This window comes from Carassius gibelio, chromosome A16 (genome assembly GCF_023724105.1).
Source record: "Carassius gibelio isolate Cgi1373 ecotype wild population from Czech Republic chromosome A16, carGib1.2-hapl.c, whole genome shotgun sequence".
Taxonomy (NCBI): domain Eukaryota; kingdom Metazoa; phylum Chordata; class Actinopteri; order Cypriniformes; family Cyprinidae; genus Carassius; species Carassius gibelio.
The window spans coordinates 19,247,326-19,271,421 of record NC_068386.1 but is presented as its reverse complement, the minus strand read 5'-3'; the positions used below and the strand labels follow the sequence as shown (position 1 = coordinate 19,271,421).

The 24,096-nt window shown below is 37.0% G+C and overlaps 1 protein-coding gene across 1 annotated transcript in view; it reads left to right on the top strand.

Moving 5' to 3' along the window:
• The first annotated feature begins 8,147 nt into the window (after positions 1 to 8,147).
• LOC128030854 (neurocalcin-delta A) overlaps positions 8,148 to 24,096 on the top strand; it is a 48,492-nt gene continuing 32,543 nt past the window's right edge. Inside the window, exons 1-2 of the mRNA XM_052618912.1 lie at positions 8,148 to 8,350; positions 11,312 to 11,382. The gene's annotated coding sequence lies outside the window, so the exon portion shown is untranslated. The remainder of the gene's footprint in view (positions 8,351 to 11,311; positions 11,383 to 24,096) is intronic.

Below are 24,096 nucleotides of genomic sequence, written 5' to 3'. Positions count from 1 at the left end.
TACTGCAGTATACACACGGATCATGTATGGTTACATATTAATCATTTGATTCATAAAATATATAAATTTTAATACATTACGACATATGAGTATATTGTCACATATATTTCAATATATGGAAAGCAGCAATTCCTCATGTATTATTCAATATATTAACACAATATTTAATGCTGTATATTTTCAACGTACGCTAAATGATTCAATATATTGACTTGTATAAGAACTATATTTATATATAAGGAAATATATTTTCCTTGCATAAGCGTATTCCTCACATACACTGCGTTCATTTTTCACAGCATTTGAAATACAGTTATTCTTAAAATAATTTGATTACGTGGTGAAAGTTGAAAATATATTAAAGACTTGAACAGATAATATATGACAATTTAAAAATGAGCAGAATGCATCTTCAGTTATTAATCTGTAATCTAGATAAACTGTGACATTAAGCTTCTCAGCTGCTGGTCTGAGCCTCTTTTAAGCTGTGTTTTTAACGCCTTAATGTAAAAGCAAGATATTTTAGTGACAGACACTGATGGTTGATCAGCAGTGAAAGCAGACAGGCAGAAAGCATGAATGAGCTCCTGGGCCACATGGATACCAGTCTGTAGTGGTGCCAGCTGACTGGTCGCCAGCAATGGAAACTTCCCACAATTAACACAAATTACTGACAGTCTGCCAGCTATCAGCGCCTGGCATCAGCCTGGGGCCTGGCAGCCATGCAGAAAGAGGAGGTGGGATCATATACAACAATGATAATGTGTGCTCATTCATTATCACCAGTGTCACTGCCAATATGTGTCTCATGTCTCTGCATGTCATTTCTAAGTGGCACAAGAGTGGTGTGTGCACAAAAAAATATTATTGTTTAAAATATGAGTCATTCTCTAATATACATTTGTATGTATACCTTACACAGGCCCAAATTCAAAAGGAAATCTCAAAGTTTATTACACTGAAGTCCACCTGCATATCAAATCAGTGAGGTAGCCAATGACAGAAAGTGCTAATAATCTTCTCTTGCCATTGTTATCGATTTAACATCCACATTGTTTAAATTCATCTAAATTGGAAAAAATAAAGCCTGTGATGTGGCACATGGTTTTGATATGAGATACTTTCCTATATTGGTTAGTTGCACATTGAAAAGCACAGAAGAAGCACAGACTGCTGCAGCTTCCAACTGTTAGAACAGAGTTATTATCACAAAACGTGCACACAATGTTCATCAACGAAGCTACACACTAAAATATGTACCCCTTTTGAATAGGTTCATTTCAACAGGAATAAATATCCTTTAAATGATAACTTCGGTGCTGAATTATATAAAACCAAATGCAACTTTCATGATTTATTGTTTTTGTGTGCATGTTTTGTGACATATCAGGACACAACTCTATAATGACATGGGTATGATGACACAGGTGTTACAAGGAGAGGGTGACTGAGGACATAACCCATGTCCCCATTTTTCAAAACGCTTATAAATCATACAGAATGAGCTTTTTTAAGAAAGTAAAAATGCCCAAAGTTTCCTGTGAGGGTTAGGGTTGGTGTAGGGCGACAGAATATACAGTTTGTACAGTATAAAAACCATTACGCCTATGGGATGTCCTCACTTTTCACAAAAACAAAGTGTGTGTCTGTGTAAATGATAAATATAAATATAAGTATCTTTCAGATTCCAAAAGAGCTTTGCAAACTGAAGTGATCTTAAATCTTTATATATTTCTAATATACCTAATTCATTCACATTTAAAAGAACAGAACAAGCACAGATTGCTTCAGCTTCCAACTGTTAGAATAGAGTAATAGCTCCCTCTAATGTTGAAAACAGGGTGACTATTTACAAGCAAAAAAAAAAGACGGCACCTTTAGGGTTTTGTACCTTAGGGCTCTGTACCAGTGACAGCACTTTTTTACTTGATACCAGTAGCGGTTTTAGGCACGGGCGAACCGGGCAGCCGCCCGGGGCGTCATTTTTTCGTGACACATTGGGGGCGGCAGCACGAGCAGATAAACAAAAAATCCTCTGTGTCGCGAAGCGGTTTTTCGTCATTTATATCATTTCACTGTGTGTGGAATTGGCAAATTGGCGCTCCCTGCAGCTGCCGGCGCCCCTGCTTGCTGAAAATGTACACTGAAAATGCAAACAGAAGTTTTGTGTTGTGAGAGAAGTGTAAGTGGGTGGGGCGAGAGGCGCGTGCGACATTTCACCTCTGGGTCTCTCTCAAATGGAACGGACAGGGCGGGGGTGGACGGGGACGGGGGATCCACACTAGTAATATAATTAATAATAGGCTAAAGTCAGTCACACACCTCGACTTTCTTCCAAATAAAGCACATTTCATTCATAATGTTATAATACAGGCCTATAGTTCCTGCAAATGAAACTAGGTAATACAAGACGATTATGCGGTCATCAAGGTGAATTGGTTTAGTCTTGACTTCTGGTCCTGAGTGACAGTTGGGGGGATGGGAAATCTGCTGATTGTCGAGTGCCAAATAAACAGAGATGGAGAAGAAAAGGTCAAAGCCAGGTGCCCAATTTCGAAAAAAAAGAAAAGAAGAAGAGGAGAAACGAGCAAAAGATAAAGGTATGCAACTATTGTCTCTGTATGATTACAGTATCCATTTCATGAATGAAGGGCTAATGTTAATTGGTGGTGGGTATAACTCTTTGTTAACCTTTTTGCTATGAGTAGGACTGTGTTTTTTCACTGCTATGTGTTTTGAGTAATATGCCAATATGCTGTCTGATAGAAATGCCTGGAGCTGAACCCCCACTGGCCCTCACATCTGACTGACAGGATTCGGACTGAGCTGGTTCACAGAGGACCAAGTAAAGTGCCACCTGGCTTTGTTTTCCGTAGGAATGAGAGTAATCGGAGAAGTTGCCACCACTAATATTTTAACAAGACATTAGTAAGTGGTGAAAAGATGGCAAGAAGTTGGCTGATTTCTTCAATTAAGAACAACAGCCTCTTTTGCTTCTGCTGCAAATTGTTTTCCAAGAGGAACATCAATTTAACAAGTGCAGGAATGGCAAATTGGAAACATGCATGCAATGATCTCACATCATATGAAAACAGTGGTTATAATAAAATATTGCTGTTTGTGCAGAACTTTGTTTGCTATTGTTTTTTGTGTGTGTGTGGGATGGGGGGGGGCGCTCGAAAGGGGTCTCGCCCAGGGTGTATTTCAATGTAGAACCGCCACTGCTTGATACAATACTGTCTACTCTACACAAGAGATCTAACTTTACAGAAAGAGTACTATATAACTAACTAAATACATCCCAGGGCTTGCAAGACATAAACTTAATAGTATCAAAAGCTTTTGGGAAAATGAGAGAAGTTGTAAATCTAACTAATACACATCCGTGGAATCTTGTGTAAAGTTATGTGGTTTGGGCTGAATAGCAGAAATTTTAAGAGAATATAATGCATATGTTTTATGCACAGTAATTAAGATTTTTATGAAGGTCATTACAGCTTATAGTTATAGTAAAGTAAATGTTAGAACACACAGTACCTCCCAGTTTCACAGACAAAGGCTTTTAGCATCAGACTGCCTCCGTCGATTTGTCTTCCTCCCATAGTGCATGTGTTCCCCAGGTAAGCGAAGACTCGCACCCGGCCATCCACGTGATGTAAAAGAAAATGTGATTCATCAGACCAAGCTACCTTCTTCCATTGCTCCGTGTTCAGATCTAATGCTCATCTGTTCACTGTTGGCACTTTCTGCGGTGAACAGGGGTCAGCATGGGCACCCTGACTGGTCTGTGGCTGTGCAGCTCCATACGCAACAAACTGATGCACTGTGTATTCTGATATTCTGACACCTTTCCATCAGAACCAGCATTAACTTATTGAGCAGTTTGAGCTACAGTAGCTCCCCACGTGCATCAGTGACCCTGTCGCCTGTTCACTACTGTTCCTTCCTTGGTCCACTTTTGGTAGATAATGACCACTGCAGACCGGGAACTGTTCTATGTTGTTACTGTAACACCACTAGATGTCAGTAAAAGCGTAGATTTGAAAATATTTCTCAACGTTTAACGTTTGACTCTGGCTATGTCGGGCAGAATGCAGGCTATATTATATCCAAAACATGCAAAATATCAAATCAATCGGCTCCTTCTTACAAATTGCATATTTAATCTTTGTTGTCGTATTAAATACTAGCCTATAAGTACATTCCAACACACCTAATGACTAATACTAAGACTTGTTATGGAAATCTAAAAACATTAGAAAACAATAGATCAGCGAAGATGCAAGGCGGTAGATATTAAGATGTTTGAAATTCATTAGACATTCATATTTAAAAAAAATAAATAAACTCTTTGTGGCTGTTATGTTTTGAGCCCAAATTAACTCGAAATAGTCGGTATGTCCTTCACGTTGCACAAGGCTTAATTTCTAGAGAGAAAAAAACAATCATTTTAATTAATTACATAATCTAACTACGTGACATTATAATATAAAACCAATATTAAAATGTTCAGAAAAACATCCTTGTTATTGCAAAAAAAAAATTACCAATTACTTTTTGAATTACCATTTTATGTGTTATATAATAATTTTATTATTTTTAATGTATGCAATAATATAAATAAATAGAACGACAACACCATTTGATCTAAAGGTATCAAACCAACTGTAAAATATTCAGAATATTATTCCCTGTAATGCACAAGGCTTAGTTTTTGTTTTTTTGTTTTTGATTATGCCTTTATTGTTTTTATCCTGAATCCATATTTTTCAAATGTTTATTTTACAATTATACAGATTTACATTTATATATTCAGACTTATAACTATATATTCACATTTATAACTATATATATACAGATTTACATTTTTATATTCAGACTTATAACTATATATTCAGATTTACATTTATATATTCAGATTTATAACTGTATATTCAGAATAAACTATATATTCAGATCTACTTCTATATATTCAGACTTATAACTATATATTTAGATTTACATTATATTCAGACTTATAACTATATATTCAGATTAATTCTATATATTCACATTTATAACTATATATACAGATTTACATTTCTATATTCAGATTTATAACTATATATTCAGATTTATATCTATATATTCAGATTAACTCCATATATTCAGATTTATATCTATATGTTCAGATTTACATTTTTATATTCAGACTTATAACTATATATTCAAATTAATTCTATATATATATAGATATATAAATATATATTCAGATTTACATTAATATATTCAGACTTATAACTATATATTTAGATTTACATTTATATATACAGATTTCTAACCATATATTCAGATTAACTCTATATATTCAGATTCATATCTATATATTCAAATGTACATTTCTATATTCAGATTTATAACTATAGATACAGATTTACATTTATATATTCAGACTTATAGTTTATAATTTAAGAGTTTTCTTTATTTTCATGACTATGAAAATTGTAGATTCACACTGAAGGCATCAAAACTATGAATTAACACATGTGGAATTATATATGGAATTATATATATAACAAAAAAGTGTGAAACAACTGAAAATATGTAATGTTCTAGGTTCTTCAAAGTAGCCACCTTTTGCTCTTGGCATTCTCTTGATGAGCTTCAAGAGGTAGTCACCTGAAATGGTCTTCCAACAGTCTTGAAGGAGTTCCCCGAGAGATGCTTAGCACTTGTTGGTCCTTTTGCCTTCTGTCTGCGGTCCAGCTCACCCCTAAACCATCTCAACTAGGTCAGGTCATCTGGCACAGCACCCATCACTCTCCTTCTTGGTCAAATAGCCCTTGATGCCTTCAGTGTGACTCTACAATTTTCATAGTCATGAAAATAAAGAAAACTCTTTGAATGAGAAGGTGTGTCCAAACTTTTGGTCTGTACTGTATATATATATATTCAAATTAATTCTATATATTCAGATTTTTAACTATATATTCAGATTTATAACTATATATTCAGATTAATTCTATATATTTAGATTTATATCTATATATTCAGATTATTATATATATTCAGATTTTCATTTATATATTCAGATTAATTCTATACATTCAGATTTATATCTATATATTCATATTAATTCTATATATTCAGATTTATAACTAATTAAGATTTACAGTCGTGGTCAAAAATATCGGCTTCCATGGTAAATATGATCATAGAAGGCTGTGAAAATTAATCTGCATTGCAGATTACATATATAAAGGTAATGAACTGAAAAATATACAGTTGGTGTGATATCTTTAGTTTAAATGGTGTTCAAATTTCATGGATATAAAACACGGATTAATAATCTGGAAACAGAACCTTGTACATCATAGGGAATAATATTTTGAATATTTCACAGTTGGTTTGATACCTTTATCTCAAACAGTGTCAGTTTAATTAATTTAAGTGGATACAGTGTAATAAACATGAAAAAGATGGATTCATTACTGTATATAAAAATAATAAAGGCATAATCTGAAAAACCAAGCCTTGTGCATCATAATATTCAGAATATTTTACATTTGGTTTGATATCTATATCACAAACGGCATTAGAGTTTAATTAATTTAAGTGGGTACAGTATAATATACATATGAAAAAATTTGGATTCAGTACTGTATACAAAAATAATAAAGGCATAATCTAAAAAAAAACATGCCTTGTGCATCATAGGGAATAATATTCTCAATATTGTACAGTTGGTCTGATAACTTTATCTCAAATAGTGTCAGAGTTTATTCAATTTAAGTGGGTACAGTATTAAAAACATAAAAAAAATATGGATTCAGTACTGTATATAAAAACAATAAAGGTATAAAATGAAAAACAAAGCCTTGTGCATCATAGAGAATATTCCGAATATTTTACAATTGGTTTGATACCTTTATCTCAAACGGCATCAGAGATTAATTAATTTAAGTGGGTACAGTATAATAAACATATGAAAAATATGGATTGTATATAAAAACATTACAGGCAGAATCAAAAAACTAAGCCTTGTGCATTATAAGGAATAATATTCTGAATATTTTACAGTTGGTTTTATGGATTTATATGAACAACAGACATCTCGCTTCAAAAAGGACTGGACTGCTGCTGAGTGGTCCACAGTTATGTTCTCTGAAGAAAGTAAGTTTTGCTTTTCCTTTGGAAATCAGGGTCCCAGAGTCTGGAGGAGGAGAGGAGAGGCACACAATCCACGATGCTCGAGGTCCAGTGTAAAGTTTCCACAGTCAGTGATGGTTTGGGGTGCCATGTCATCTGCTGGTGTTGGTCCACTGTGTTTTCTGAGGTCCAAGGTCAACACAGCTGTATACCAGAAAGTTTTAGAGCACTTCATGCTTCCTGTTGCTGACCAACTTTATGGAGATGCAGATTTCATTTTCCAACAGGACTTGGCACCTGCACACAGTGCCAAAGCTACCAGTACCTGGTTTAAGGACCATGGTATCCCTGTTCTTAATTGGCCAGCAAACTCGCCTGACCTTAACCACATAGAAAATGTATGGGGTATTATGAAGAGGAAGATGTGATATGCCAGACCCAAGAATGCAGAAGAGCTGAAGACCACTATCAGAGCAACCTGGGCTCTCATAACACCTGAGCAGTGCCACAGACTGATCTACTCCATGCCACGCCGCATTGCTCCAGTAATTCAGGCAAAAGGAGCCCCAACTAAGTATTGAGTGCTGTACATGCTCATACTTTTCATTTTCATACTTTTTATATATTCTAATATATAATATTCTAATTTTAGTTATATTCTAATTTTCTGAGATACTGAATTTGGGATTTTCCTTAGTTGTCAGTTATAATCATCAAAATTAAAAGAAATAAACACTAGAAATACCAGTCTGTGTATAATGAAAGAATATAATATACACGTTTATCTTTTTGAATGGAATTAGTGAAATAAATCAACTTTTTGATAATATTCTAATTATATGATCAGCACCTGTATTTATGACTATCTGAACCAATGTTTAATAAATGTCAAACATCAAACTAACTTTACCGCCATTGAAGACGCACCAATATTCCCTTAAATATGCAACAAAAAGCATAAGTATATATAATGATAACAACAACATCCACAGTCTTGATACTCCTCTCTCAGGGGGAAGGCGTGCCGCGCGCAGATGACGTCTTCAAACAGTTCTCGTGCCACTGCCACATTCCCCCAGCGGCGCCACGGTTGAGAGAAAGCACGCGTTTTCGGTTTAATTCCTCCACTCTTCTTCTCGTTCTGTTCTGCGTTGTTGCGTAGGACCCTACGGCTTGTTTTGTTCCTTGGCTTCCTCCAGTCGTCTGCTGAAAGTTTGTTGCAGTGAGTAACGTTATAGTTTCTTAAAGTTTGCCGCTGTTTGTCGTTCTTACTTTGAACTCTGTGTTTGTTTTATTGTTCAACTCTGGACTGTGTTTTGTTGTCTATGATAAACAACGTAAAACTATCTGAAGAGGATGACAAACGACAGCGTTTCTTCTCATCAATAACCGTGGTTTCTTAACACATCTCGGTTCTTTTTAAACTGACATAACGTGTGTTTTTAGCCAGTTAGCTTGATAGTAGGAAGTCTCTTTAAACTTCAGCTTGTAAACTTAACGCTAAACCGAGGGCTAACTAATTACACTCTGTTTAACTCCTGAGTCAAAGATTTTGACTGACTCGGAGAGCGATTAGTTTGTCATGAATACGTTAACCGTTAGACACCAACAAGACCAGTTGATCCGGAGTGTTTCTTAGGACCTCTGTTATCTTTAACTTACTGCGGTAACGTTACGTGAAATCATAAATGGCAGTTCCTCTTGTGAGCTCTTCACTTGAAGAGTCTGCTGAAGTTTTCTTATTTAAACGTGCTTGTTTATGGATGTTGACACATTATGAGTTTAGTTCGTTTTAATTCAATTGCGTCTTGGATTTCTCTAGTACTCTCATTGGCCTAATTTCAGATGTTTTCCTCCCGTGTGGAACAGATCGGAAATGACCCCATGAACTTTTAAGAAGGAACAAAAGCACAAGGCTTCCAATATTCTCTGATCGGTTTCAAGCCTAATTCATATGTGGAAATAAATCTGATATGGATTGGTTACGTGCATTTGCGCCTGCCATGTTGTAAACGGTCAGAGCGGTTATTGCCCTGTTAATGGCAAAATGTTGGATGTCAAATGTTTTTGAAACATCTCGCAAGATACATCCATTACAAATTAAACGTCTCTATTTGACTCACCGAGTGTTCATTTCGTTCGTTTGTGTTAAACAGACGAGAGCTTCCATCTGTTGCTAACTGTTGTGCAGACTCTATTAGTTCTGGTGAAATTACAAAATAAAATGCACACATGTCCCTGCTCTACAAAATGTTCCAGAATAACATACCCATCAACCAATCAGAATGGAGGAATACATTTTCAACAAATTTACCTTTTTTCAGTCAGGGTTTGATGCCTTACATCCTTGTTATTCACTTATCATTTCACTCTGATTTTAGGAATGAATTATTGGAAGGGTAAGGTTTAGGGGTTAGGCCTATATTTTTGAATAGGAACGTTTAATCCAGGATCAGAAAAAAAGATGTTGATCCAGGAACATGTCTTGCTTGGCAAAATCACGGTGACCACGTTTAAATAGCTCTCAAGTGTCATGAACTGAAAGAGTCATTGTTTTCGTCTTTGTTTGAGAATGCCAAGGATGCTGCCTAAAGCAGTTTTGGTTATGAAAAACCCTAGGATGTACTGTATGTGAAATTTTTTTGATTCATTCAACATTTTTTTTTCTACCAATATTGAAAGAGTTTGCCCATTACAGTTCCTTAAAAAGATGAAGTCCTTTGGTCTGTGTACTTTCATGACTGTGGTTGAGGAGTCCAGATCTTCCTCCTCCCTCATTTTCCACTAATTCAGACCAGATGGAAATTAGAGCCACTGATGCAAGCCAAGAGATAATACTCACAACCGTGTGTTCCCATGCCAGATAGCACCCCCTAAACAAACATGCACGTCTGTGCTATCTGTTGGCCAATTTCACTAACGCATATCATTTTCAGTGAGAGAGGGAGTTGGCATACAGGATCCAAGCCGGCTGACCGTCCTGCTGTCAATTCATGTGAAGAAGAACCACTTAGAACATGTGTAATATGTTGTGGAGGTGTGGAAATCTTGCGGACATGAAGCTTCACCTTGAAGCATGCATGAAAAAATGCAGATTATGGTCAATGACATGCAAATGTGAGGCCTCCTAAAAATTGACAGCAGTGTTCCTATTTTAACATCAAATCAGTCTTAAATGATGGGGATTTGATTTTGAAAACTGACTTACTTTAGACAATCCAAGATGTAGAGTAGTTTGTTTCTTCATTGGAATAGATTTTGAGAAATTTAGAATTACATCACTTGCTCAGTGGGTGCCATCAGAATGAGAGTCCAAACAGCTGATAAAAGCATCACAATAATCCACACAACTCCAGTCCATCAATTAACATCTCCTGAATTGAAAAGCTGTGTTTGTAATAAATCCGCCATTAAGGCTTTTTAACTTCTGGACAAAATACCAGTCCATGATCCATAATAAAACTTCCTTCAGTTCATCCCCTGTTGTCCTCTCACACCAACATATCCATTTAGGACTGTTTTCACTTGTAAACGTGCATTTTTTCCCGATTCAGGCAAGACTACTTTTTCAAGGGAGAAACAAATAATATGGATAGGATGTTAAATGATGGCCTGGAGGCATGTGGATAACTTATTATGATTGTTTTTATCAGCTGTTTGAACTTCTCATTCTGATGACACTGAGCAAGTGATGTAATGCTAAATTTCTCCAAATCTGTTAAGATGAAGAAACATTATCTACATCTTGGATGGCCTGATGGTAAGTAAAGCGAGATTTAACTTTTGAGTGAACTATTCCTTCAATATATTGATTTTCACAGCTTCTGTATTTGAGGTGTTCATTGAGCCAGGTTCAGTAAACATCAAAGGGCTGATGAAGAACTGATGGCAGATGTACATACAAAAGCAGTCAGAGCTGTATGTTCTGTGGTTTTATTTTTTGTATCGGTTAAACCGCATAAGAACAATAAGGGGATGAGTCAAGCTTTCTGTTGCTTGGAAACAAGAGCACCCACCCAGAAGACACCAGACTCCTTTTTTGTTTTTTTTAAACCCATTAACCCATCCTTTCAATAAAATGTTTGGTCTCTTTCTGGTTTCATTTATATAATTCAAACATTGATAGAAATGTCTTGCATAAAACAAATGGCATCACTAATGGAATTGTCTGTTGTCTTTTCAGGTGTGTAGAGTTCCCTGGACGGCAGCTTAAGATAGCAGCTGGTCAAGCCTGTTGTTTTCTTCTGGCACTCGGTGAGGATCTGTTTCTTTAAGAATAGCTTTCATGGTAAATCTATTACAGAACATTTGGTGGGTTTGCAGACTGGTCGTCATCAAAAAAAAGGAAGGAAGTGACCTTGAGGTTTATGTTGCTGAATTACTTAAACAGTAGCATTTTTTTTGTGTGAGTGAGTAATGACAATGGGCGTTCTTTCACATTCACAGCACATTACAACATCACACTCTTACTTGATCTTGACAAACTGGGTGTCATCAGCAGGGCCGTCGCTAGTGGGGTGAAGGTGGTGACGATTATAGGGTCCGGGGGGGGGTCCCGACGATCTCAACCGACTGACTGAGGCCAGCCTAAAAATTGCTCAAGACAGTTGACTCGCCACTGCCGCGCACCGCCACGAAAGATTATCATTTTCATGTGTTTTTAAACCTTGCCAATTAAAAATTTTTAATGAGTTTAAAGCATTCAAACACAAGACGTGGGAAAGCTCGACTGATTATGCTACTCGTGCGTTATGTTCGGTGCGCACGCAGAGAGCCGCTTCTTACAGACACCAACACCGGACTGATGAGATCTCCTTCAGGAAGTTCGCGTCCTCCTGCACCTGATGAACAAATACAAATTGCATTTTAAACAAAAAGAGAAAAGGATGTGAAAGAGCCCAGTTCAGCACCCACGGTGTTCTGGTGTTTAGGGCTCATGCAGAGATGTGTCTCAAAGCCTCTTCTTGGTTTTGTACATGATACAACTTATGTCATAATACCCTCCTTGAAAAGTGTAATCGGAAAAACTGTCATTTATCTCTTAAGTGAAAGTAAGCAGTTGAGAGAGAAATCGTATGTGTATCATTATAATGCATGCATTGTCTCTTAAAGTGACCACGTTTAATTTACTAGCTGTGCTGTTGGTGTCTTTAATGTTAATTTAAGAAAATGAAAGACAAAAAAATCCCTTACTGCTCTTGATTTAATTTATCCACAGTCAAATCAAAAATTATTCAGACACCAGATGTAATTGTTTATATTGTTTTACTAGTTGGTGCAGGACACTATAGTTCACTTATGTAAGTGATTATAGCTAAATAAAGCGAGCTGTGACGTATTATACCCCAACATTCTTTATACTGTAGACTACTAGTGAAATTGATTAAAAATAAATAAATTAGTGAACACATTATTTAGACACTTTGACCTGACCATGTTTTGTTTAAGTGTTTTTTCTTTAATTGCTAATGCAACCTTTTCACACCACAGTCTGAACAAAATTAAGCATTGCTTTGTAATTGGTCAACAAAGTACTGATGGTTGTGTAAATATTGTCATACTTGCAGTTGTCTGAAGTTTTGGTTGATTGTAATCCATTACATATCTTTCTATCAAAGTTATCTGACATTATCAAGATTAATTTGTTCTGACAGTTTAACTCTGAGTTTTTGTCATTTTATTACCAATTTCTAAACTATAGCATATAATCTGATAATGTGAGAAATGTTTTTACTGTATATTTTATTTTACATTGAAGACTATTCAGTGCTATTTTACATTTAATTATATGGTTGTTGTACCTGGACATCTACAAACATGAAAAAAACTTAAATATTGTGTAAATGGCACAAATAAATAAATAGAATGAACGTACAGTACAAATTAAACTATTTCAAAAAAGAGCCCACTGGTACAACCTGCACCGCTAACCCTAGCTACGGGCTCGGCCTTGGTCATAAGATAGATTTACGACTTCAGCATTGATATTTGACCACTATTTATGATAAACCTGGTTGCAGTGATGGTAATTTTCACATAGCTGCATAGCAGCACTTTCACCGGGGGAATATAGGCTATATAAAACAGCAAATGGGATTATTGAAAGTGCACTTTCATTCTCTGCCAGCAGGAGGTGCTTTAGGAGCTGCAGAAATAGGGGTTTCCCTGGTATTGGCTGTAAACAAAGCAGCGCTCTTTTAGTAAACATTGCTTTATCAGGCATTATAGGAAAGATAAAATGAAAATAACATTTAATCTTTTCTAAAGACATTTGGCGCCCTTCAAAGATGCATTCATATAAAAACACCTGCACCGCTTTTTGACTTTGTAATGTGCAGAGCTCATGTTTATTCAACGAAGTCAAAGCATTTTGGAATATCTATTTGTGGCGGGCTGTGTTGATATTGTGGTGGGCCGCCACAAATAAATCAATGTATGGAAAACACTGAAAAAATATGTTAAAAGAATAATGTTAAAATAATAATGAATATTACATCTCATACCAGGCAGAGGTCGCAACGCAAAGAGCAGAAAATACTGTTAGCAGGCAAAGTAAGCTCACCGTTAGTGATGTGTGATGAAAATCCTAAATATTGTTCTGTCACTACTGTTCCATAAGCTCCACCTGCTGTCAGAGAGTGATTGTGCAGTCTCAGTCAGCCTGTCTGATGCTTTTGTTTGGTGTAGCTATGTCTTATGCAGTGGAATTCATCAACGTTAAAGTCAGACCATTTTCTTTTATTTTTAACTTTAATTTAAATATAAAACTGCTCATGTTTCATGTAGCTTTTTTTTAAATAGTTATTAAAAATGCAGTGGTTCTCTTGTTCATGCATTCTGAATCATATGAAAGTCAGGGATAAACCATGAAACTGCCAGAATCATAAAAGAAAAAGAAAAAGATAGATTTTTGTCAAAACCCACTAGTAATGACTCTTTCAAGAACAAAACTTAGAACTTTCTATAAGCTGCTGTTGCCTAGTTACAGAGAGGAAATAAAAGCCCACCTGTGTCACTCAAATCAGTACATTTCTAGCATGGTGACTGTCTGTTGAGAGCACTGAATTGACAGGTTATGATGTGAAGCAGTATTCATTTAATATGACAAAGTCATAACCAAGAATGTCTCAAGAACATCCAGATTTAAGCTGACAAAAATTCATTGGCATGCTGATTTATATGCAGATCTTGAAATTGTGAATATTGGACAATTATTGGCTAATCCTTACTGTGTCTTATTTCATGTTCTCAAAACCAGTGAAGATCAGGTGACTTTCACAGGAATTTTCTTCTGAAAACCATTGTAGTGCCGGCGTGCCGCTGCACAAATCGTACTGCTATGCCTGAATGAATACGCCTACTGACATTCATATACGTAATCCTAAATGCCTGGAGAGCTTGAAGTCTCACGTCTGCTGTATTTTCACTTGTTGCATGGCTGAACTGCTGTTTGCATCCAATCTTTTTACCTCTTTTTGCATCCAATTCCCTGCATTAGAGTCTCAGAACATGTGGTTTGGGTGACTTATTTTCCAGACTTTTAACACAGTACATCCAGTAGAAAGAAAAAAAAAACAGTTTGATTTTTATAAAAAAATTTGTGATGTAAAGAAGCTTTCAAAAAGTTTTGGCTGAATAAAAAATAGATAACAATGACGTGTAACATTATCGCAGCATGAACCATATTAATGAAAACTACACAGCTTCCAGAACGTCTCTACTTAAACAGTTATCTTTAATAAATAAAATGCCTTTATTTCACAAGTGAGATGTTATGTAAATACTCAGTGTTCTGACTAATCATAAAAAATCACTCTTGACATGAAAAATGTGTTTTTATGCATCTTGTATTGCAGATACATTGCTCATAGTAAAAATGCGGTGCAAACAGTGGTTTGTCAAGAGGTATTTAGCTAGATTTTGCATTCTGTAATCTAAGATGAGAAATAGCTTAAGAATCAGAATCAGAAAATTCAGAATCAGAAAGAGCTTTATTGCCAAGTATGCTTACGCATACAAGGAATTTGTTTTAGTGACATAAGCTTCCAGTACACAGAGACAAAAAAAAAAAAAAAAAAGAGATTTACAAATTGACAAATAAATAAGTGTATAAACAATTGTGCTATAAATGATAATGGAATAGGATTGAGTGAGATGCGGGAATGTTCTAGGATGGAGGGTTAACAAATAAATATAAGGATATTGCACGTTTATAAGCATAAGTAGGGAACATTTAACTGTTCATGAGGTAGATTGCCTGGGGGAAGAAACTGTTCTTGTGCCTTGCTGTTCTGGTGTTTGCGGCTCTGAGGCGCCGGCCAGATGGCAAACGTTCAAAGATGGGGTGACTTGGATGTGAGGGATCCAGAGTGATTTTCTGAGCCCTTTTCCTCACTCTGGATGTATACAGTTCTTGAAGGGTGGGCAGGGGAGCACCAATAATCCTTTCAGCAGTCCGAACAGTTCTCTGTAGTCTTCTGATGTCTGATTTTGTTGCTGAACCAAACCAGACAGTTTGGCATTCTATAAATAATCTTAAACCCGATCTTTTTTTTCAACTTTGTCTCAGCAGGACAGAGGTATTCAAAACTTGGCTCAACTCTATAGCTGATCTCATTTAACTCCGTGGTTGTGTTATCGCATCACTGATCTAGCCCACACAACACTATCTCTGCCCAGTGCGCTGGTTGAAAAGGTTTTGCTAAGGCAGTGAAACATTGTTTTTCTGTCCAGGTTTAAAATACTTGGCTCAGTCAACAAGCCTCTGAAAATGCAATACCTTTTGTTGCTGCGGGTACTTTGTTGTCATAATTGAATCCCAGTATTGCACTGATGCCCAGGATAGTGCTAAATGCGCCTGCTTGTACTGTAGTATTTGTCTTGATGATTTTTTTTTTCCTTTAACATTTTAAGGTTTTTTCATTTCAGTCCTTGTAAATAATAGCAGTCTTGTCATTGAGATTGATATTTTAATATAAAAGTTGATCAAATGCATCCATGCAAAATTGGTTAATCAAAATATCATAGTATAGAAACAATCATGCAAGTATAAAAAAATCTGTTTTTGTTCACCTCAAATATGTGGAAAATATTAGCTCAAGGCCTATTCCGAACTCCTGTCCTTTTCTGTGTGGGTCAGGTTTAATAGACATGACAACAACTCACGGTAACCTGATGTTTTGTTTTTGAAAAAAATTGCGAATACATTTTTGAATGTTGTAATTTTGCTGACTTTAATACTTCATAAATTTAATGAATCTAAATCGGGGGTGTCAAACTCCGTTCCTGGAGGGCCACAGTCCTGCAAAGTTTAGCTTCAACCTGCTCAAACGGACCTACCTATAGGGCCTGTTTACACCTGGTCACTGAAAAGACCAGGTGTAAATGCCCTCTGAAATGCATTCGAGACTGATATAAATCCGATTGCTCAAACCATTTCAGGAGGTGGTCTGGGACACATTCCAGATAATACTGGACAAGTGTAAATGTATCTGGTTGTTGAAACCACAAATGCAAACTTTACTCCTCCCAAAACGTTAAAATAGTGAGAGCGTGTTATAGACTATATGACATTAGTCAGATATGGCTGTGCTAACGCAACCCGCATTGCCGCAGACAAGTAGCTGAGCATCTCTTCAGCAAGCGGAAGCACAAACTGCCGTGAAAGAAACTGGAAGTAAGACGCAGATGCCAAACACACAATCATTTTTATTAAAAGTAGTGTGACTAAACTTTTTCTCCGGTGCTGATGCCGCGCGCTCTCCATTTGTGAGCTTTGATCTAGAAATGAGCTGATAATTAATAAAATGCAGCCCTTATCTTTTGATTTCGTTGACATGAACTCCGTTAAACTTAAATATAGTGCAGGAATTGAATATCGACTTTATATCCGTTTTAGATAGATATCCGATCAGAGAAATCGCATGAAATGACCGGGAGTAAACAGGCCTTTAGTTTTCAGGTAAATCTGTTTAATTAGAGTTGGAGCTAAACTGCAGGGCTATGGTCCTCCAGAAACTTAAGTTTTACATCCCTGCTTTAAATCATTGGGGGTCCTAAGAGTGTGTGACCAGAAGGGTCACAAAGAAGTTTGCAATTTATTCTAAGAAAAATCAGTCTGCAGTTTTATAGTGGAAATGTAACTTTACAGACATTTATCCAGTCATATTCTCTTTGACTCTGCTTTTCAGCTGCAGTGCATTGTGAGGATGAGAGACCCAAATGGAAGAAACCGTTCTAATCGACTGTGTTTTGTGAATGATTGATCTTGCGTCATGCCCCATTTTTCGCGTTTTGTTTGAACAGACAAATTGTTTGTCTCTGGAATCTGGCCTTGTCATCCCTTGTTAGGACATCGTTATTAGTCCTTGATAGGCATGTGGTTTCCATTGGTCCAGTCATCTCCGTTATTAAATAAAATTATTATTTGTTGGCTATCGACAATAGTCTCTCTGAGGATGTTTACATGAATTAAGCTTTGAGCCATTCACACATTCAAATGTCATCTCAAACCAGCTGTGTGGAATCAATGAAAACTCAAATGCCACATGAAAAAAAGTGTTTTTGGTGGTTGGAAAAATAAAATTGGTGTTAAATAATTAGTAGGATTTAAGGGTAGAAATGTTTTGATCCACTATAAGAAAGCTGTCTTCTTCTGCTCATCATGAACGGTTGCAGAGAACAATTAATCAAGCGTGAGACTGCACTCTGAGTCTGATAGTGCCAAGCTCTGTAGGAGGCATACAGACACATACATCCATCGATAATGTTTCATCAAAACCTGAGCTGATGCCGTCATTGAATGAATAATGATGTCTGTAGATGTCATTATTTTCAAGGTGGTCTGCTGAAAGGAAGTCAATAACAGATGACTTAGCCTAAGCACAAACTCTGTGAGCAGACACATGCCACCAGAGCTCTGCCTACACACTAAAACTAATCAATCACTGCAGCGTATGATGTCGACTATTGGCAGAATCTGGGCTTGATGTCTTTGGATATTGTGTGGATGGAATGTGTGGTGGAACACTTTTAGCACTGACACGTTTTCATACTATTCATTCATGCTCATGTCTTTTGCAGCATTTCGAATGAGTGCTGCGTTTAAGACGCCGTGTCAAATTAAAAGAATTTAAGCTTTTACACACCGCACCGCTCGTCAATGTCAGTTCCAAAACAGTGGACCAGTCAAAAGACCACGGAGGCAGGGCGAACGTTGCAAGCTTATATTTACAATAGCAATCATGGCAAGTGTTTTATTTGATGGCAGCATGACGGAGGAGGCATTGTGGGTTAGGTAGAAGGGAAACCGCTAGTGCCAGATTGTCCTACTGGGCATGTGCACATCAATATTGTGTCATTTTTGTCTTGCTGAACAATGAACTACTGTATTTGCATTACTGTTGGGTTAGGTTTAGGGTTGGGGGTTAAGTAGATGTTAATAAAGCACAATCTAATAAGTAAAAGGTTTTATTTATTGTTATCTTTCAGCAGTAGCTGTATCCTCTAACCACAAACGACAATCTGTGCTGTTTTTTTTTTTTTTCATTCCTAGATTCCTGAGCGTTGTATAATGTTATGAGCACACAGGATACACAGACTGCTGATCCATTAGAGGTGCCCTGTCCAAGCCCTGATATAGACCAGCAATGTTTTGGTGCTACTCTTCCTGATTCTGAGCTGGTGCTTCGGGTGTCGAAAGACAAAGAAACAATTTGTACCTATGCTCTGTCTCAGAACCAGCACTATTATATGAGGGCCAACCCTAGTATTTAATGTCTACAAAGGTTTAATGGCTGTGTGTCTGTGGAAATGTCTTGGGTAGCTACATCTTGTAATGCTTTTTTTGTGAGTGTCGGGTGATGTTTCTTGCACAACGAATGGAAGCAAAACCTAAAACAGGTGAGACAGTTTAACCTTCTCTCAGTATTGGATGTTACTAATTGACTTATGGAGTCATTAAAAAAATGTGCTCACTTTACTCAATTACAATTATTCAGCAAGACCTATGTTATTTGACAAATTAAGATATTTTTTATATTCCTTCATAATTGTTGCCCATTCGTTGAATAACATTGTTATGAGTACATTATGACAGAATTTAGATTTTGAGGTGAACTATACCCTTAAAAAATCACAGATTTACCATTAATGGATTGGGAGTAGATGCAAAGTGCCATTTACAGTGCTGTATGTCTTAGGGCTGTGCAATTAATCGCATGCGATTATCATGTGCATCTTCTCAGTTAAGCCATTTCCATGGTTGGTAGTAAACCACCATCACCTGCATTCAAATGGAGTGACATTTACTACACAGAGCCGTAGTTCACAGACAAGCTAGGCAATATCATGTTTATAATTACAGATGAATCACATTCGATTATGAACATGATATTGCCTAGCTTTTCAGTGAACTACAGCTCTATGTGTATTAAATACCGCTCCATCTGAAAGAACCGGTTTTACTGATGAGATGCGCATGATATTCGCATGCGATTTAATTGCACAGCCCTAGTATGTATGTTGTTTTTGCATTAGTTAATCAAAACAGCATAATTGTGATTTATTGTGTAAATTGATGATGCAGTCCTTGTACACCTACTTTGTCTCCAGGTCCAAAAAAAGAGTTTTGTAGACATTGTTTTGGATTAGAATGTGGTCCTGTTTCATATTTTGATCATTCCTGTTGTATATTTCATGAATCAGAATTAATTCAGTGAAAAGTTGTGTTTTGTGAAACTGAGCTGATTTAAATCAGTCTGTGGTATGAAATGTTAATAGGTTTGGCAACTCTCCCTTAAAATGTTTTAAGTGTTTTTTTTTTGGTCCGTTACATGAAAAGTTTGCTAAAGTGTAACATCAGGTTGATTACAGCTGAGTTGATTCATGTTGGCCTTTTCACTGTTACTCTAGAATGGATGAAGCGTGGTGACAGCGAGCGTGACATACTGTTGAGACAGAGTTGAGAAGGGTAACTAAGTGGTGCTGACAGCCCTTGCTTCACATATGACAGGTTCTAGCTTTACCCTCCTGAGCTGGCGAAAGAGTCCTGGGGCATAACAGACATGTTTTAGGTCATTGCACTCAGATGACAAGGAGTATCAGAGTCTGTTACTAAAACATTAGCTACACTGATTTTACTCTAAAATGCAGGAGCACCCTTTGGTTTCTTGTAGTAGGTGGCAGCAAACCATGGGCTTATTTCTAAAATGTTTCCTGAATAAAACAAAATGTAATCTAGTTGTGTGAGATCAACCTGTTAAACCAGTTTTGGATACTATCATATATCTAATACTATCAAATATCTTATAGGTCTTGTTTGAAGAATTGTTTAGAGTAAGTATCTTTTAAATCTGCAGAGCAGTTATGTAAGACCTGACAAAGAAACGCTGCCCTGCAACACAGGCCAGCGATGTAAAAACACCAACCTTGTCCATTATGAGAAAACCACAGCTTTTACTTTACTCCCACATTTTAAAAGTACTTGATGCTATTCCTCCATTAACGCCAAATACATTAGCTCACAAAATCACACCCCCTTTTACACTCAAACTTCATTTTTTCATAATACATCATGAATGTAGTAAAAAAAAAAAATTCTATAGTAAGAAAATTATTTTTTTGAAAAAAAGCAACAGAGTGGTGGAACTATGATGTCACTTTGTAAGCGAAAACCTGAAAGCAAGTTAGCATTTTAGCTATTACATTTGTTAAAGTTTTTATTTTAAGCTGTTGGATGAGCTTACAGAGATTGTAACATCATATATCAGTTTTTGTGAAGATATGTGCATTCCTACCAGGACTTATTTAACTTACAACAATGACAAACCATGGTTCACTCCAAACCTCAGACAGCTCCGTCAGGCCAAAGAAGATGCTTGCAGAAATGGGGACAGATTAGATCCATAGCTGATCTCAAAAAATTTATAATCATGGACAAGTTATTTATTTTTTGTAATTTAATTCAAAAAGCTAACTTTCTTTATATTTTAGATTCATTGCACACACACTGAAATATTTCAAGAGTTTTTTTGCTTTAATTCTGATGTTTATGACTTACAGTTTAGCAAAATAAAAAATTCAGTATCTCAGAACATTTGAATATTTTCTGAAAGATAAATAATAAAAAAATATTTACAAACCAGAAATGTTCAAGATCTCCAAAGCAGGTTTAATTAAATTATGTATTTGGAGGAAGTTGTGGCCTAACGGTATTGGCTGGCAGGAATTGTGGGAATGTAAGCGCACTCTCCACCCTCAATACCATGACTGAGGTGTCCTTGAGCAAGGCACCGAACCCCAAACTGCTCCCCGGGCGCCGCAGCATAGATGGCTGCCCACTGCTGCGGGTGTGTGTGTGTGTTCACTCCTGTGTGTGTGCACTTTGGATGGGTTAAACGCAGAGCACAAATTCCGAGTATGGGGTCACCATACTTGGATGTATATCACGTCACTTTCACTTTCATGATGCAGTCAATACTTTGTTTGTCCTTTTGCAGGAATTACTGCTTCAGTGCAGCGTGGCATGGAGGCGATCAAACTGTGGCACTGCTGAGGTGTTACTGAAGCCCAGGTGCTTTGATAGCAGCCTTCAGCTCCTCTGAATTGTTTTTCAGATGTCACTTATCTTGCTCTTCACAATACCCCATAGATTCTCTTTGAAGTTCAGGTCAGGCATGTTGGCTGGCCAATCAAGCACTTGGAAATGGTTTTGGCACTGTGGACAGGTGCTAAAGTCCTGTTGCAAAAGGAAATCAGCATCTCCATAAAGCTTGTCAGCAGATGGAAGCATAACGTGCTCCAAAATCTCCTGGTAGATGGCTGCATAGATAAAACACAATGGACCAAGACCAGCAGATGTCACGGCACCCCAAATAATCTCTGACTTCGGAAACTTCACACTGGACTTTGGATTCTGTGCCTCTCCAGTCTTCCAGACTCCAGACCTTGATTTCCAAATGAAATGCTAAATTTACTTTCAATCTGAAAAGAGGACTCCTCCGTGGGACTCGAAACCGGTGGGTCGAGCAGGTGTCGCTCATCTCCAATCACTCCACCGGCCTCGCTTCTCGTTCCCACGGCCCTCGGCCCCACCCCACTCGTTACACAGTGTAATGATAATAGCCGATCCATCTACAAAGTGACGTCATAGTTCCCCCACTCTATTGGCAGGAGAGACCTTAATTATATTTAAAAAAATCACATTCTTCTCTAAGTTTGAGAGAGATCTCTCAAATATCAAACCTCCATAAACATGTTTTGCTGTTTTATTGCCTATATCCCACTTACGCTTAAAATCTGACAAGTAATTGTTTATCAGTTGTTGAATTTATGGCACACAGAAGGATCAGTAGCGCTCTGCAAATGCATCTTATGTGAAAGGACAATGGTGTGTGCTGATTCTGCACTGTATATGTACTGCAAACAAAGTCCAGTACTGCAATTACAGAGTCAAATGACACTGGAAAAAAATGATCTCAATATGATTTGCCACATGCGGGCATAGTGTAAGGTGGATTGACAAACACCCATAATGTTCAAATCCAGAAGTCATTTGTAGTTTTTAATGCCAGCTGTGTGCATTTATGTAAATTGAATCATAAGAGGCATTACCCACGCGGCTCTGTTGACAGAACAGAACCGCTGCAGAGGGATGATTCACTCATTCTTTCATTGTTTCATGACAAGTTGCACTCTGGGTAAGGTACAGTGGTGGAGGGGGGTTTGTTAGACTCCACATACTGAACAGCAACACTGTAACAAATACATCCAGTGCATTTTTGCTTCCTTCCCTGCCTGTCTATATGAAATGGGAGTTTTTGCTGTGAGAGTGGGCAAAGTCATGACAGTCGTCTCTGCCGTGAGGAAGAAAACTGCAACACTCGTAGGAGTGCAGCTGCCCACACACATTCATATAAACCTGTATGCATCCACAACTGTACAACCTGAATACCTCAATAGTCACCCACATCTCCATAGCAGATGTCCAAGGAGATGGGCACACAATGGTTTATTCTTTAACACTGCATGCATACGCGTCTGTTGTGGTTATGCTTGCTTGCTTGTAGGCCAAATGTTTGTGCAAATATTATGCAATTTGCTCTTTATAGTAATGGAAATAGTTCTAGCGCAAATGTTTGCATGTTAATTTATACCGTTTAGACTTTTTGTAACATACTTTATGTCACATTGTGGCATCTTGGTTGGTCCTGCACCTTCAGTTGCACTCTGAAGATGGATTTGTGGCATAACTAGCAGAAGTGTAAGCAGTTTTTTTATATATTCTTTGTATTTTTGATGGTCTCGTGCACTTTGTCTCCCCTACAGTGCCCAACTTTTTCTTATTCTTAGTAAAATACATATATTAATCTACTGGGCTCACAAAATTGCTAGCCTGACTTCCCGGGGCTATTGTGTTTTCCAGTCTGGCTACAAAAATGTATTAACACTCTGGCTGACTATCTTAAAATACAGATCTCCCACGGGTCCTTAAACTCCTAAAGTGAGTAGTATCAAACTTAAGGCCACAAAAAGTTTTACATATGTTAAATGATATAAGAAATGTCTTAATTATAGTTTCAAGAGGTCTTACAGTTGGGGACGGAAATACAAGAGTCACAATATGGCTGGATTAAACTTTAAAAGGCAATGATGTCATTGAAAAAATGTGAGCACTGCATTAGAGGGTGACACGGGAGTGGATTTTCAAATGTCCCGTCCCACTCCTGCAAAAAAAAAACCTGTCCCGTCCCAATTTCACGAAAAAACTGGGGGGGGGGGGGGGGGGAATATTTTTTGGCTGGAATCTGTCAGTTAAAGTAAAAAATAAAAAATAAATACAGTAGGCTACGGATCACCGCATGCCAACTTTTTTTTCACTAAATTCCATGCAACATAAATGGATTTTTTAAAATTTTGTTTTTAGTGACCTGCCCCAACCTGCCCCGCAATAAAGTGCCAATTTCTTAA